This window comes from Eublepharis macularius, chromosome 3, assembly GCF_028583425.1.
Source record: "Eublepharis macularius isolate TG4126 chromosome 3, MPM_Emac_v1.0, whole genome shotgun sequence".
Lineage (NCBI taxonomy): Eukaryota > Metazoa > Chordata > Lepidosauria > Squamata > Eublepharidae > Eublepharis > Eublepharis macularius.
In genome coordinates, this window is record NC_072792.1 from 6,921,143 (window position 1) to 6,936,682 (window position 15,540).

The following is a 15,540-nucleotide window of genomic DNA, read 5'->3' on the forward strand; positions in this document are numbered from 1 at the left end:
CTTGCTTGGGGTGGATTCCGGTGATCCTCCCATTGATCCCTGCTCAGAGGAGCAGGTGGCTTTCTGTCTTCCCCTGCCTGATGTTCCACTGGCTGAAGATGGAGACCACAGGCTCGGGGGGTGCATCTTCAGGTGCCTAGTCAGGACCGTTGATGACAGGTGCTTCGGGTCATTGCCTCTATGCACCAGGCCATCACAGACACAGCACCGCACCACACGGGGGTCATTTGGAAGTACCCCAAAGTGCCTCTATACAGAGAGTTTGAACCGTGGCCCACTAACTGTTCCAGGAGATGGATGACGAAGGGTTACTGGCTGCGCTGTGGAGCTGGCAATGGAAGATGGAGTGAGGGGTGGACTTCAGGCAGGAACAGCACCGGGAGTTTGGGATGGGTACGGGATGGATGTTTCATCGAACCCCAACCATTCCTCCATAGATCCCTCACCCTCTTCCTCCTCAAACAGTTTAAAGAGTTCCTCTTCCCCTGGAGGCAAGAGCTCTTCGACCTCCTCCACAGCCCTCACAGGTGATTTTTGGGGAGCGGGAGTTTCTGCTGCCCCAGAGCCCTGCCCTGCTTCCCGTGGAGCAACCGGGACAATTTTTGCACTTCCCCCCATGACCACACTTAGCCCCCGGCCGAAGCCTCATTGTGCCAGCAAAGAAGAATTAAGGAGGAAAGAAAATGAGAGAACATTGTGAGCCCTCAGCTGAGGCACCCACTGAGCTTGGCTCCATGGCCTGGCAGCAGCCCTGGAACCAGAGAGAGGGGGTTGAGCCCTAGCCCAGCACTCCCAGAGATGTGACCAGATCAGGCACTAATAATCAGGGTGAGCCCTCAGCCGAGATGTCCACTGAGCTTGGCCCCAGGGCCTGACAGCAGCCCTGGAACCAGAGGGGATAGATCCCTATCCCACCCACCACAGACAGAAAAAATCCCAGCTCCAATGCACTCTCCCTGTCTATCTTCCAAAATGCTAGCAACAGCTCTGTCCCGCTCCACTGCCTTCTGAAACTTAAAAGCCAGAGCTTGGAGCATGCTTCCTTTTATAACCAGAGGTCTCGTAGATAAAAGCAGGAGGACTGTGGTTGGCAGTAAGAACTGCCTAACAGGGTTTGCCGGAAGACCTGCCCATCAAGCTAAATTGAGCTTAGATTGGGGTTTCCAGGGCGACAGAAGGAGTGCAGAGTTCAGGCAGTCCCTGCCTCTGTTGGCAAGGGAATTGATTGAAGGTGCCTGACTGTCTGGCTTCACGAACAGCAGACGAACACAACGAATGATGCTTCCGACAACCACTTGTTCGTTTAGAATGGGGTGTCACAATTTCACAAACAGCTTGTTCGCGAACCACAGAACGGGCTGTTCGTGGCTTTTTTGCATTCATAATGCTGTTCATGCCCATGTCTAGCCTGACCTCATCAGATCTTGGAAGCTAAGCAGAGTTGGTACTTGGATGGGCAACCACCAAGGAAGACTGCAGAGGAAGGCACTGACAAACCTCCTCTGCTTCTCACTTGCTTTGAAAGCTTCTTGCGGTGGTCGCCATAAGTTGACTGCGACTTGATACACACACCCATGGCTTAAATGATGCTTTTGATTTGCACGAAAGGGATTTCCAGGGGCGGGCAACTCCCACAATCAGCACTGTGCTTGTGGTGGGGACCAGGGAGGGCAAGCAAGCCAGTTTCCCTCTAGAAGAAAAGAGCCAAAACTTTTCAGAAGGCTCTGGGGTCATGTATGACTGTACCCATTCATCCATGCCAATGTTAATTCTGATGCTTATGTTCTAATGCCAGTTATTGTAAACATAATCCTAGTGTAACCCAATTTCCTGTTGCTAGTATTCCGACAGTTCCTCAGGCTTTCACAGGTGGCTATCTGTTGAACTCAACTATTTACGACCTTGGACTATGATATGTCTCTCTTCTTAGTGGCACAGCATGATAGCACAAATATTCACAATGTTCTCACACCGAAAAAGTGGCAAGGGATTGTTTGGGAACTGGGAGGGGGAAGAAAAGCAGGGTAGAAAAGAGATGTAATTTTCCCATGTTGCCATTCTTGTCAAACTTCTTCTAGAACTACTTAGCTGCTTACTTTACTCCTAAGTAGACCTTTGGCTCTGAATCTGGAAAAGATCTGATTTCTGAATAAAAGTCATTTAACCAAGGACCTGTGTCTTGCTATAATGATCCAGGGATCTGTCTGCCATGTCCTGTCATCCAGAGCCTGACAGCTGGAAGGAAGTGAGGGTGTTCATCCAAATTCAGGTGATTTTGACGAACAAAATCACCATGTTCCACCCGTTGCTGAGTGCAGTCCTGTGCTGGAGCAGTTTCTCGTCTTTGTTTTCCTGCTCCACAGAATCAGTCAATCAATCAGCCCACTGCAACATGCAGAAGCACTTCTGGGGTGGCACAATGGGTGCTGGAATGCTCCCGTGCTTTACAGTGGGCCGATTTAGGCCCTGAATGGGCACTATTTGGCCCATTTGAGGCCAAAATTGGTACACTGCAGAGTGCGGGAGTGCGCTATGCCACCTGGGAGCACACCCTTCGAGGTGCAGTCCCCTACCTTTCCCCCAATCAGCCTGGTAAGCAGGGGTGGGGGGTGGAGGGTGGGAGCAGCAGGGGGGGGGACTGGCAACTCTAGTCAGCAATCAAGTAGTGACAGGGGGTCCAGTTTGCTGCATCTTCCCTGACACCATGTGGTCTCCCCCCTCCCATAATATATCTTCCTGTCACAACAGACATTTTTTTGCTAGTATATGTTAAAAAAGAACCTAGAACAACAAGCTCAGTAAGCACAGTGGCATCGGCACTAACTAGAGAACCCACCCCCCTCCCCGCAGCTCCTTTTGACCACAGCCACTCCAGGCCTTAGGCAGAAGGAAGGTTCCTGTTCTTTTGTTTTTTCAGTCTCTGGGTTCTCTCTGAGGGTGTATCCACATGCAACTCATGAATCCAGACCCAGGCTTAAATAAAACTTATTTATTTACAGTGTGTTGCTGAGCATAAAGCACTTGAATTCAGGCAACAGACCAAACAAATAATCTGTCTGTTGCTAGATAAAACCTGCCTATCTAAAACTTCTAAAGCTTGCTACTTTTGCATCTCTGAACAGCTTCTTAGCTGGTTCTTTCTCACTGGCTTCTTTAGCAGGGGTGCCCTCTCCCATGCCATGCTGCACGGGGCATGCTGAAGCACTGAGGAATGTGGAGCCTGCAGCTTCTCTCTCATATGATGGTAAAGGAATGATAGCTAGAGAAAAGAACTGGGTGAGCTGGGAGTAGGGTTGCCAGGTCCAATTCGGTAAATACCTGGAGAATTTGGGGGTGGTGCTTATGCTTAGCAAAGGATGAGATGGCACTTCGTGTGATGTCACTTCTGGACTGCCAACCCTAGCCCGGGAGGCCATCTTTTCAGGACTCCAGCCATCAGTCTACCAACCAACAGCTTACCATATGAAAACTCGGGAGCGTAGATTTGAGCTGTGAGAGCCAGTCTCTCCAGGTTGAATCTCTGGGGAACAGAGACTGGCCTGCAGGTGTTAGAATCAGCAGAGCCAGAACATTTTTGAGCTAGGCTGAAGCCTGGGCCTGCCTGCAAACATTTGCACCACTGAATTGAAGTCCAGCCATTCTGGATAAAAACCTGGCTTTAACTGACAACTTCCTTCCAGCATCATAGAAGACAATTGAATTAAAGACATCACATCTTCAGCATAAAAGATCAGCTTCCAGGTTTCTCACAGAATGCAAATCAGAGTGAGACACAATATCTGCCACTAACCAAAGGCAGAGCTTATGCCTGGTAAATACAAGGTAAGAAAGAGACAGGAGGGAGTCGGGAAAAGGTAGACTCTGAATCTAATGCAGCCCATTTCTGCGCAGGATCCTCTCTCCAGCCCTGTAGGTACTCTTAAATGCTCTGATCTAGGGCCTGGCAATGCCTTTTAGCCTGTCCCTGACGCGCATTAATCAAAGAGCAGCAGGATGTTTGCCTTAGGGGCAACAGGCAATGGTGCTGTCAATCTCCTGTTTCTCTTGATATAGATTCTGCTCTGTGTTTTAAATAGGATACCTTGGATCACAGTGCTTGAAATCAAGACAGGAAGTGCTTTATCATTTTATGTGGGAATCCAGAATGTGCTGTCAAAGGCAGGAGGTGGGGACTGACGTGTGGGCTCCTGACGAACAAGGATCAGAACCAGAGTGCTCAACAGTGCAGAAGATGCCACTTGTTCTCTTTGACTTTATTCCCTGAAGCACACCTTTAAGGTTGGCTTCATCCTCCGTCTTAAGGGCAACTGTTTATGTTGCAGCGGAAACAAGTCACCAAGTGATAATGAATGCAATCAGTAGAAATGATCAGTCATTACTCAGTGGCAGTGAATGCCATCAGAAGTGAAGCTGGCTTTCTTTTCTGTTTTGAAATGTCTTCATTTAAAAAAAATGTGTATGCCACCTGTCAGATGAGGCAGTTAAGAAGAGATGTAAGACAATCCACTACAACATCCACAGTTAAGGAGGGGGGGGGCGGAGAAAAGGAGACAGCAAGTAATATTTGGTGTAGTGGTTAAGAATGGTGGGGCTCTAATCTGGAGAACCGGGTTTGATTCCTCACTCCTGCGCTTGAAGCCAGCTGGGTGACCTTGGGTCAGTTACAGCTCTCTCAGAGCTCTCTCAGCCCTGCCCACCTAACAGGGTGATTGTTGTGGGGATAATAATAATGTATTTTGTAAACTGCTTTGAGTGGGTGTTAAGTTGTCCTGAAGGGTAGCATATAAATCAAAAGTTGTTGTTGTTGTTGTTGTTATTAGGAGGAGGAGGAAGAGGAGGAGGAGGTTGAGTAGCTTCCCACAGCCAACTCACAAAGTTGTGCTTTGCTTTTTCCCCAAAGATCAGGATACCTGAGGATAGCAGCATGTTCTTTGGCAGACTGTCCCACAGGCCTGAGGGAATTTGTTGTCTCCTGTTCCGACTCACCTCAGGAGTCTGCCTTAGAAACACCCTAAAGTCCAAGCCCACCCTAGGCCTGTCCTGAGTAAGAACATTCTATGGGCCACTCAGAGGAAAACAACTTGACACAATTTCCTGTCGTTTAATCCAGGGGTTCTTCTGACCAAGCGTGTGCATCATGAAAGTTTTTGTTTCTGTTTTGGTTTTGTGGGTTCTAGAATAATTCTGTTCCATTACTAGTTTGTTCTGGAATAGCCAGTGGTGGCTCAGAACTGATCCGTTTGTTTTTTTTAAGTTTTGGTTTGTTGCTTGCACGTTGGCTGCACATGCACAGATGCATGCTGTTCTTTTCAAGGGGGTGGGTGGGAAAAAGAGGCTCTGGGGCAGCTGTTTTCAGGCTTAATCAACATTACCAAACATTAGTCCCCTTTCTCGTCTAAACCATTGATCCACTGAGTTTTTCCACAAGTACAGTAACACACACATAACAACAGACACGTAGAAGGTGAGTAGATGCAGAGGAGTTAGCCGTGTTAGTCTGTGGTAGCAAAATCAAAAAGAGTCCAGTAGCACCTTTAAGACTAACCAATTTTATTTTAGCATAAGCTTTCGAGAATCAAGTTCTCTTTGTCAGATGCCTGATACAGAGACTGGTCAAACACAGAAGAGCAGGAGAGGGAAGAGGCAATTCGGGGGGGAGGGGGAGGGAGCAATCAAAACATTCCTTTGCTAGTATATGTAAACATCTCCTTTTGGTGTGTGTATCAGTTGGCTTCAAAGGAGTTTGCCCTGTTAGTTTGTAGAAGCCAAACAGCTAGACCATCCAATTCCAAAGCAGTATGGGCCTTCGATAACCACAGCTCTCACTGCCAGATGCATCTGACAAAGAGATCTGTGGTTCCCGAAAGCCCACGCCAGGTGCCACTGAGCTCCCCCAGACCCCACCTCTGTAAAGGAAATCTGTTACCTGTGGTAATGTGATAACCATTCATAGTCCCTATTCAGTCCCAGCTTGACAGAGTCAAATTTGCATATGAATTCCAGTTCAGCAGCCTCCCGTTGGATTTTGTTTTTGAAAGGTTTCTGTTGAACTACAGTGACCTTTAAGTCTTTGATGGAATGTCCTGGTAGATTGAAGTGTTCTCCCACTGGTTTCTGGACGTTTCCATTTCTAATGTCAGATATGTTTCCATTTATTCTTTTGCGTAGAGGTTGGCTGGTTTGTCCAATGTACAGAGCAGAAGGACATTGTTGGCACATGAGGGCATATATCAGATTGGAGGATGAGCAGCTGTAAGAGCCAGAGACAGTGTAGTTGATGCCATTGGGTCCTGTAATTGTATTCCCTGGGTAGATATAGGGGCAGAGCTGGCATCTGGGTCTGTTGCAGGGCCTGGTACCTGTGCTGTTGACTCTGCTGGCCGATTCATGGTTGTGAGTGAGAAGTCGTTTAAGGTTGGGGGGCTGTCTGTAGGCAAGGAAAGGTCTTCCACCCAGGGCTTCTGAGAGAGAGGTATCATTTTCCAGGATGGGTTGTAGTTCACTGATGATACGTTGGATGGGTTTGAGCTGGGAGCTATAGGTGACAACCAGTGGTGTTCTGTTGTTAGTTCCTTTAGGTTTGTCCTGGAGTAGGCTGTTTCTGGGTACTAGTCTGGCCCTGTTGATTTGTTTCTTCACTTCATTTGGTGGGTACTGTAGTCCCAATAATGCTTGTTGTAAATCTCTTAAGTGTGAGTCTCGGTCGAGAGCATTGGAGCAGATACGGTTGTAATGTAAGGCTTGGCTGTAGACAATAGACCGAGTGGTATGTTTAGGGTGGTAGCTGGAGGCATGTAGATATGAGTATCGGTCTGTTGGTTTCCGGTATAAGGTGGTATTTATTCGTCTATTATGTAGTCATACAGTGGTGTCCAGGAAGTGTACCTGTTGTGTAGAGTGGTCCAGGCTTAGGTTGATAGTAGGGTGAAAGTTATTGAAGTCTTGATGAAATCTCTCAAGAGCTTCCTTCCCATGGGTCCAAATGATGAAGATGTCATCCAGGAATCTTAAGTATAGTAGTGGTTCCAGTGGATGGGAGCTGAGGAAGCGTTGTTCCAAGTCCGCCATGAATATGTTAGCATATTGTGGTGCCATGCGTGTGCCCATGGCTGTGCCATTAATCTGTAGATATAAGTTGTCACCAAATTTGAAGTAATTGTGAGTGAGTACGAAGTGACAAAGTTCAGTGGCGAGGTGTGCTGTGGTTTTGTCCAGGATAATATTCCGTATGGCTTGCAGTCCATCCGTATGTGGGATATTGGTGTATAAAGCCTCCACATCCTTTACAGAGGTGGGGTCTGGGGGAGCTCAGTGGCACCTGGCGTGGGCTTTCGGGAACCACAGATCTCTTTGTCAGATGCATCTGGCAGGGAGAGCTGTGGTTATCGAAGGCCCATACTGCATTGGAATTGGATGGTCTAGCTGTTTGGCTTCTACAAACTAACAGGGCAAACTCCTTTGAAGCCAACTGATACACACACCAAAAGGAGGTTTACATATACTAGCAAAGGAATGTTTTGATTGCTCCCTCCCCCTCCCCCCCTAATTGCCTCTTCCCTCTCCTGCTCTTCTGTGTTTGACCAGTCTCTGTATCAGGCATCTGAGGAAGAGAACTTGATTCTCGAAAGCTTATGCTACAATAAAATTGGTTAGTCTTAAAGGTGCTACTGGACTCTTTTTGGTAGAAGGTGAGTGTTAATGGATGGAGTAGTGGGACATTCCCAAGTAGGCTATTGCCCCACCCAATGCAGTCCAGCATCATTAAAAACAAGCCTACTTTATGTTCACTTTTTTCTTTTCTATAATGCTAATAATTTATTACCTTTGTATTCTGCTGTTGCTTTTAGCTTCATGTTTCCTTGTGTTTTGCTCCTGCAATGAGGGGTGAATCCAAATCCCTCCGTTTGATGTGCAGCATTCTGCTGCAAAATGGAGCATTCTCACTGCCAATTTTCTCCATCACCCAAGTGCAGGCAGGCAAGTAGGTGGAATGATTGGCTGAATTCTGCCCCCCCCCCAACAGATCTAAGTTTTCCTTTTGTTGTGGGGGGGGGCAGGCAGGTTTTTGAAAGGGAGGAGTAGGTACATGTTTGCTAATTGACTCAGGAAAAAAGAGCCCTGAAAGACTATAGAAGCAATTTTAAACAGGTCTACTCAGATGTAAGTCTCATGTTATTCAATAGTGCTTGCTCTCAGGGAAATGTCTTTTGAATTGCAGCCTATGAGTGAAGTCACTCTTGCAAATGTTTTCAAAGCTGATAGAAGGGGAGGTGAGGGGTCTCCCCTTGTGAGGACTAGATTGGGAGGGAGGGAAACCCATTTCCTGGGAAACAACAGGGGAGGTGCACTCATGCTGTTGTTCACCGCTCTGAGTAATACACTAATCTGTCGAGAAGAGTGGTATATAAGCACAATTGTTGTTGTTGTTATTAATCTAATTCCCCCTTCATGCCAGCAGACTTAATTGATAATGAAAGGTCTCTCTTCCCTTGGGATTTCACTGGACTTGTTCAGGAAAGAAAGCAAGCCCAGTGCCTGCCTGCTGCTGGAAGGCATGAACTGAAAAGAAACACACAAACTTTTTGGTAGGACAGTCTCGTTACAGTTTAGTTTCCCGGATTTGGTCCAATGTTCCAAAAGCTGCTTTAACAAGCTGAACCACAATTATACAGGGAAACTCCCCTCCGCAAGCCAAATTACTACCCAAATTTAACAAACTTAACAATTCTTCAAAGAGAAATTTTCAGAAGCAGTATTATATATAGCAATTCCAATTTCAACCTCCATAAAGTGAATAAGTGTAAACAAGGATAAACAAGAATAACGTGCAAAATGGCAAGTCGATATACAGATAGAGGTTAGTATAAACCATAGAGAGTCTCAAAGTATATTCTTTAGAAGGTGCAGAAAGTGCTGCAGTGCCTTAATCAATTTTGTCCAGAACTGATCATTTCCTTGGATATTCCTTCCAGATGAAAGAAGGTAAAAGGATGTTAAATGGCTCTGTTCAATGAGAAGTCTGGCATTTCTACTCGTTTGACTGTTCTTTCTAAGGAATGTGCCAAACGATAAAGAAACATATTCCCAACACTGCAGAAATACAATTCATTTAGCTATCATTTAGAGCATAAAAAACCAGCCGAACCAGCAAGTTCTGAGTGTAATTCTGGCTAATTTTTTCCCTTGGTGCTGACTCCTCAAGCAAAGTAATTCCACCACTGCCCCTCACTCCTCTTCAGCAGCTGGCATACAAGACAAGAAGGTTCCCTTTGACTCTCAAAACTCATCCCCTGGAAATCTAGTTGGTCTTTAAGGTGCTACTGGACCCAAATCTTGCTCTTCTACTACAGACCAACACGGCTCCTCACCTGGAACTATCTTCATGTAGGAGTCAAGAAGACTCCATGACAGGGTTCAGTCACTTTAAATATTTGTAGAGTATGTGTGTGTGTGGATGGTTGAACTCAGAAAACCTGCTTTGCTATTGAAGTTAAACTGGCAACTTTCGAATTGAGATCTTTTGTGCCAAGAGCCCTCAGTCAGATCTCTCCCAGGTCCTACAAAGCTTGATATCTTTTACCAATCTGGATCTTTGGGATCTGAAATTTGCACAATGCTGGACTGACCCAGATTCATCTGAGTCACATTTGAATCCTCACATCCCCTGGACTTTGAGCTTGTCTCTTACTGGGCATTAACCCCTGAAAAGAGTCAGCTTCTCCTCACAGATCTCTCTCTCACAATAGGGACTGTAATCCCAGATTGGTATGTGTTGGGTCATAGAATAGAAATTTTATGTTAAAACCAGCATAGTTATCCTTATGTTGTTATTCAGTGAGGGGCTGAGGCAGAGAGAACAGTGGTTTTCCAAGTGCCACCAGAGGTGAGACCTGACCCAGGGATCCATTTTGGTTGCATTGAGATTTGACCCAGAGATCTGGCTATTGCTCCCACTCCCAGAGCTGCTACAGCTCAATATTTGATGTTTTTCTTACCTTTGCTATCCCAAACTTTCTTATTCTCCTATAACCACCATCTGTCCTTGAATTTGAAAACATTGTGAATGTTCAGGAGAGTTAATGCCCAGGAGTAATCAGTATGCTGTGGTGATGAAGGCTATTGAGAAGCGTGTTACTTGCTTCAGTGCACAGGGAACACCAAATACTCCAAGGCTAAACGGTTTTTTTTATCTTTGCAAATTTACTTTCATAGAGAAATGGAAAGGGATCAAGGCAACATGTTGCAATCCACATCTACGAAAATATGCTAATATTCTTTACTGTTTTGGGCACAATCTAAACTGTTACACAATATCCAGTAGAAAATACAAACAAATTATAAACAGGGTAAAGATGACGCACACCTTCTCTCTCCACATTGATATAATAATTACTAGGGAAGAATGACGGAGCTTTCTAACCTTGGGCCTTGACAGCTCTGTAACAAATGAACCCAGCTCACCTTCCATTAAACTGCACTCAAGCTTCACACTTGTGCTGATGTGACCTTTCTGCTGCATTTTGCCTGCGCAGTTCCGTTCCATGAATCATAGGGATTCTTAAACCTGACATTGTAGCCTTGCATTGCATGCATGGGAGGGGAGCTGGGTTATCCTCCACTCTTGAATGAAGACATGAGAGAAAGTAAATTAATTTAATACATTTTTAGCCTGCCCTCCCCTCAAGTGGGCTCAGGGCCATTAACAACATTGATGATATTAGAATAACATAAAATACAATATAAAACCAATGCTATAATACAAGATATAAAAATTCAAACCAAATCCAAGTGGCAGTGTGTGATGTTAATACACATCAGGAATTCATTAGGGTAGAGAGGGCAGGTTGCAGATGTCTCAGCTAAACAGAGAACCAAGGCCACAGCAGAGAGGCTGACCAAGTAACCTGCCCAAGTCTCAACCACTACCATAGGCATGGCAGAACATCTCCATCTTACAGGCCCATCGGAACTGTAACAAGTCCCGCAGAGCCCTAGTCTCGACACAGAAGGAATTCCACCAGGCTGGTGCCAGGGCTGAAAAGGCCCTGGCCCTGGTTAAAGCTAGGTGAACATCCTTGGGGCCAGGGACCTCCAGAAGATTTGCTCATTAAATTTGCTGATGATACCAAATTGGGAGCGGTAGCAAACACCCAAGAAGATAGAATTAAAATTCAACAAGACCTGAATACTCCGGAGAAGTGGGCAACTGTGAATAGGATGCAATTCAACAAAGAAAAGTGCACAGTATTACATCTGGGCCACAAAAATGGGAAGCACAAATACTGGATGGGGGATACACTTCTGGGCAGTAGTATATGTGAAAGGGATCTTGGGGTAAGAGTGGACTGTAAACTGAATATGAGCAGTCAGTGTGATGCAGTGGCAAAAAAGGCTAATTCAATCCTGGGTTGTATCAAAGGGGCCATAGCATCGAAACTGCAGGAGGTCATAGCCCCTCTCTATACTGCCTTGGTCAGGCCACACCTGGAGTATTGTGTGCAGTTCTGGAGGCCTCACTTCAAAAAGGATGTGGACAAAATCGAGAGGGTGCAGAGGAGAGCGACAAGGATGATCAGGGGTCTGGGGACTGAGCCCTACGAGGAAAGGCTGAGGGCCTTGGGAATGTTTAGTTTGGAGAAGAGGAGGTTGAGGGGGGACATGATTGCTCTCTTTAAATATTTGAAAGGCTGTCATTTGGAGGAGGGCAGGGAGCTGTTCCAGTTGGCAGCAGAGGGTAGGACCCAAAGCAATGGGCTAAAACTACATGCACAAAGGTACCGGCTGGATATTAGGAAAAACCTTTTCATGGTCAGAGTAGTTCAAAAGTGGAATCAGCTGCCTAGGGAGGTGGTGAGCTCCTCTTCACTGGCAGTTTTCAAGAAGAGGCTGGATGAATACTTGTCAGAGATGCTTTAGGCTGATCCTGCACTGGGCAGGGGGTTGGACTAGATGGTCTGTATGGCCCCTTCCAACTCTATGATTCTATGAAGATGTTGGTCGGCTGAATGAAGGGCCCTTTGGGGAGTATATAGTGAGAGGCTGTCCCGTAGGTATTGATTGAACTTGTAATGGATTGAACTGTCTCGTATATTTATGAACAATTTATTTCTTTATTAATAATTGATCTGCAGACGCTTGCTAGAAGATGTCCTTAAAGCTGGTTCTTGCTCACCCTTGAATGGTGGACTGAGGAATACTTGGGGAACATGGACAACACACCCCTTCCCACTGATAAATCATCTACATCATGTGTTCATTTTAGGCCTATCCCAAGCCCCCTTGACCTGGTAAGCTGAGAGAGCAGGGTCAAAATCCATCTTCTTTCACCATTGCCAGGGCTGGCAGAAAGGGTCAGCATCACTGGGCAGCTCCTACGGCCCAGGCATTGAAATATGCTAAATGATGCTAAATAAATAATGCTTCTCCTCCCATTCAACCAGCAATGAACCCACCTGGTGAGATCTGACGAAGTGACCAAAACGGACTGGACAGCATTTGATTACCAATGCAGAAAAGGCTTCAAAAGCACCTCTGCCTCAGCCAGTAAAGGAACAGGCCTAAAAACCACTCATTCTAGGCTTGCCATTTGCCCATCTGCAATGGATAATGCCTCCTCACCAGCCCCAACAGAAGAAAATTTTGTTAGAAAAATGCCATAGTGACATTCCAGGAATATCCCTATGTCTCTATGGTCTTGCCATAGAGATTAGGAGAAACTCCTAGAGCTTCACCCAGAAATGATGTCATACCCCAAACTTCATCTTAATCAGGCACTGTCCTCAAAATCTCCTGGCATTTACTGAGGCAATTGTACCCTGCCTGAAAGCTGGTTGGGCAAATGTGCCCTCCGAAAGAAAGTATGGCTGTCACCCCCTTTTTGACATTTTGCTGTGAGGCAGTAGTCTCGTGTTCCCAGCTATCTCTGTGGGGCAATCCATTGCTCACCATTCTGACCTGGGAATTTTCTCCATACCTTTGTAAACCAACTTCTATTTTCCTTGGAAACCCTATGGGGGTGACCACAACCTGGCTGCAACTTAATTGCACTTCCCATCCCCAGTTGTATAATGCTGGTAGACCCATAAAGGGAAAAAGAATAGTTGAGAATATTTGTGCAGTTATCTCCAATTTTGAGTTCCTTTTGGTAAGCCCAGTCACTGAAAGATACTCAAATAGAAAAGGAGTAGATAATTAAGAGCATCTGGTGCACGAGAAAATTGAGACATTTCACTTGAAAAGAGGTAATAAAAGGATATAATTACTTGGAACAGGTTCGAAAGGGATGTAATTAGAGTTATATAAAATAATGCAGGATGTATTTGAAAACAGCTTCCATTGCCATTCACACTGCACAACTGCCAAGCCACTTGCAACCCTATAACTTACTGTAAAAAACGATCACCATTGAACGTTGTATCCTAGTAAAATTTTGACTAGTGGTAGGGAGTATATGTGGATGCAGTCTTTCTGTATCGCATGCTTCTTGTTCTATTGTTTAAAGGTACAGTGAGGTACTTAAAGAAAAGTGTGGGTTAGGAAAGGAATCCACTTGCTCTTTTCTCCTGATGAGAACCAGATTTTGTCCTCTCCTGATAGCATTGGAGAATGCAACCAGTGGTTGACAATTTTCCCCAGCTCAACATTCACCCCCTCCCCTTCCTTAAAGAATTCTCAGGGGAAACCCCTTGGATAATTTCCTGCTACCAAGAGGCAGAGGCAAGTGCTACTCCTGCACTTCTGAGCAAGTAATGACTTCCAGAACTTGCTCAAGAGTGAGATAAAGGGGGAGCCTTTGGTATCTCTGTCAAGTTCTCCCCACTGCCAGTCCTGCTTTGAGAGGCCTGGCAGAGAGGGCTAACTGTGAGGGTGGCCCCATGGCAAGATGAGGCCAAATTCAGAAGAACATAAGAAGAGCTCTGTGGGATCAGGCCAATGGCATGGCTCACCCAGCAAGGCCTTCCTCTGATATTGCACTGGTCTTCAGAGGTTTACTGCTTCCGCATATGGAGTCACCATAGCTGGTAGCCATTGGTATACATCTGCATGAATCTGACTAGAGATGGGCACGAACAGCAATACAAACTGAAAAAACCCACGAACACTCCAATCGGCTGTTTTCGAACAATCCATTTGTGAGGCGCCACTGTAAATGAACAACTGGTCGTTGCAAACCTCGTTCATTGCATTCGTCTGCTGTTCGTGAAGCCAGACAGTCAGGCACCTTCAATCAATTCCCTTGCCAACGGAGGCAGGGACTGCCTGAATCTGCACTCCTTCTGTTGCCCTGGAAACCCCAATCAAAGCCCAACTTAGCTTGATAGGCAAGTCTTCCTTCCAAGTGTGGAGCTCCAAATTGGTTAGAATTGGTTACGTGGGAGCAGAGACCAGAGGGGAGGGAGCGGGGGGGGGGATGGTCTGTAGCCATGGGCACTCCAATCTTATCCTTGCAAACCCTGTTAGGCAGTTCTGACTGCCAACCACAGACCTCCTGCTTTTCTCTATAGGACCTCTGGTTATAAAAGGAAACATGCTCCAAGCTCTGGCTTTCAGTTTCAGCAAGCGGTGGAATGGGAGAGAGCTGTTGCTAGCATTTTGGGAGAGAGACAGGGAGAGTGCATTAGAGCTTGAATTTTTTGTGTGTGGTGGGCTAGGGATCTATCTCCTCTGGTTCCAGGGCTGCTGCCAGGCCCTGGGTCCAAGCTCAGTAGGCACCTCGGCTGAGGGCTCACACTGATTACTGTCAGTGCCTGATCTGGTCAGGTTTCTGGGAGTGCCAAGCTAGGGCTCTACCTCCTTCCTCTGGTTCCAGGGCTCCTGCCAGGCCCTGGGGCCAAGCTCAGTGGGCACCTCGGCTGAGGGCTCACACTGATTATTAGTGCCTGATCCTGTCAGGATTATCGGAGTGCTGGGCTAGGTCTCTACCCCCTCCCTCTGGTTCTAGAGCTGCTGCCAGGCCCTGGGTTCAAGCTCAGTGGGCACCTCGGCTGAGGGCTCACACTGATTATTAGTGCCTGATCCTGTCAGGATTATCGGAGTGCTGGGCTAGGTCTCTACCCCCTCCCTCTGGTTCTAGAGCTGCTGCCAGGCCCTTGGTCCAAGCTCAGTGGGCATCTCGACTGAGGGCTCACAGTGTTCACTCCTCATTCCTCCTTAATTCTTGTTTGCTGGCACAATGAGGCTTTGGGCAGGGGCCAAGGGTGGTCGTGGGGTGTCCCCAGTTGTTTGCTGGCACAATGAGGCTTTGGGCAGGGGCCAAGGGTGTCCCTGTTGCCACACGGGAAGCAGTACTGGGTGGGGCTCGGGGGCAGCAGGACCTCCTGCAACCCAACATTCAGCTGTGGGGGCTGTGGCTGAAAAGCTCTTGCCTCTGGGGGAAGAGGATCTCCTTAAACTTTTTGAGGAAGAGGAGGAGGGCCAGGGGTCTGTGGAGGAATGGTAGGGGTTCGATGAAACATCTATCCCGTCCCCATCCCAAAATCCCGGTGCTGTCCCTGCCTGCAGTCCACTGCTCACTCCATCTTCTAGTGCAGCTCTGCAGCA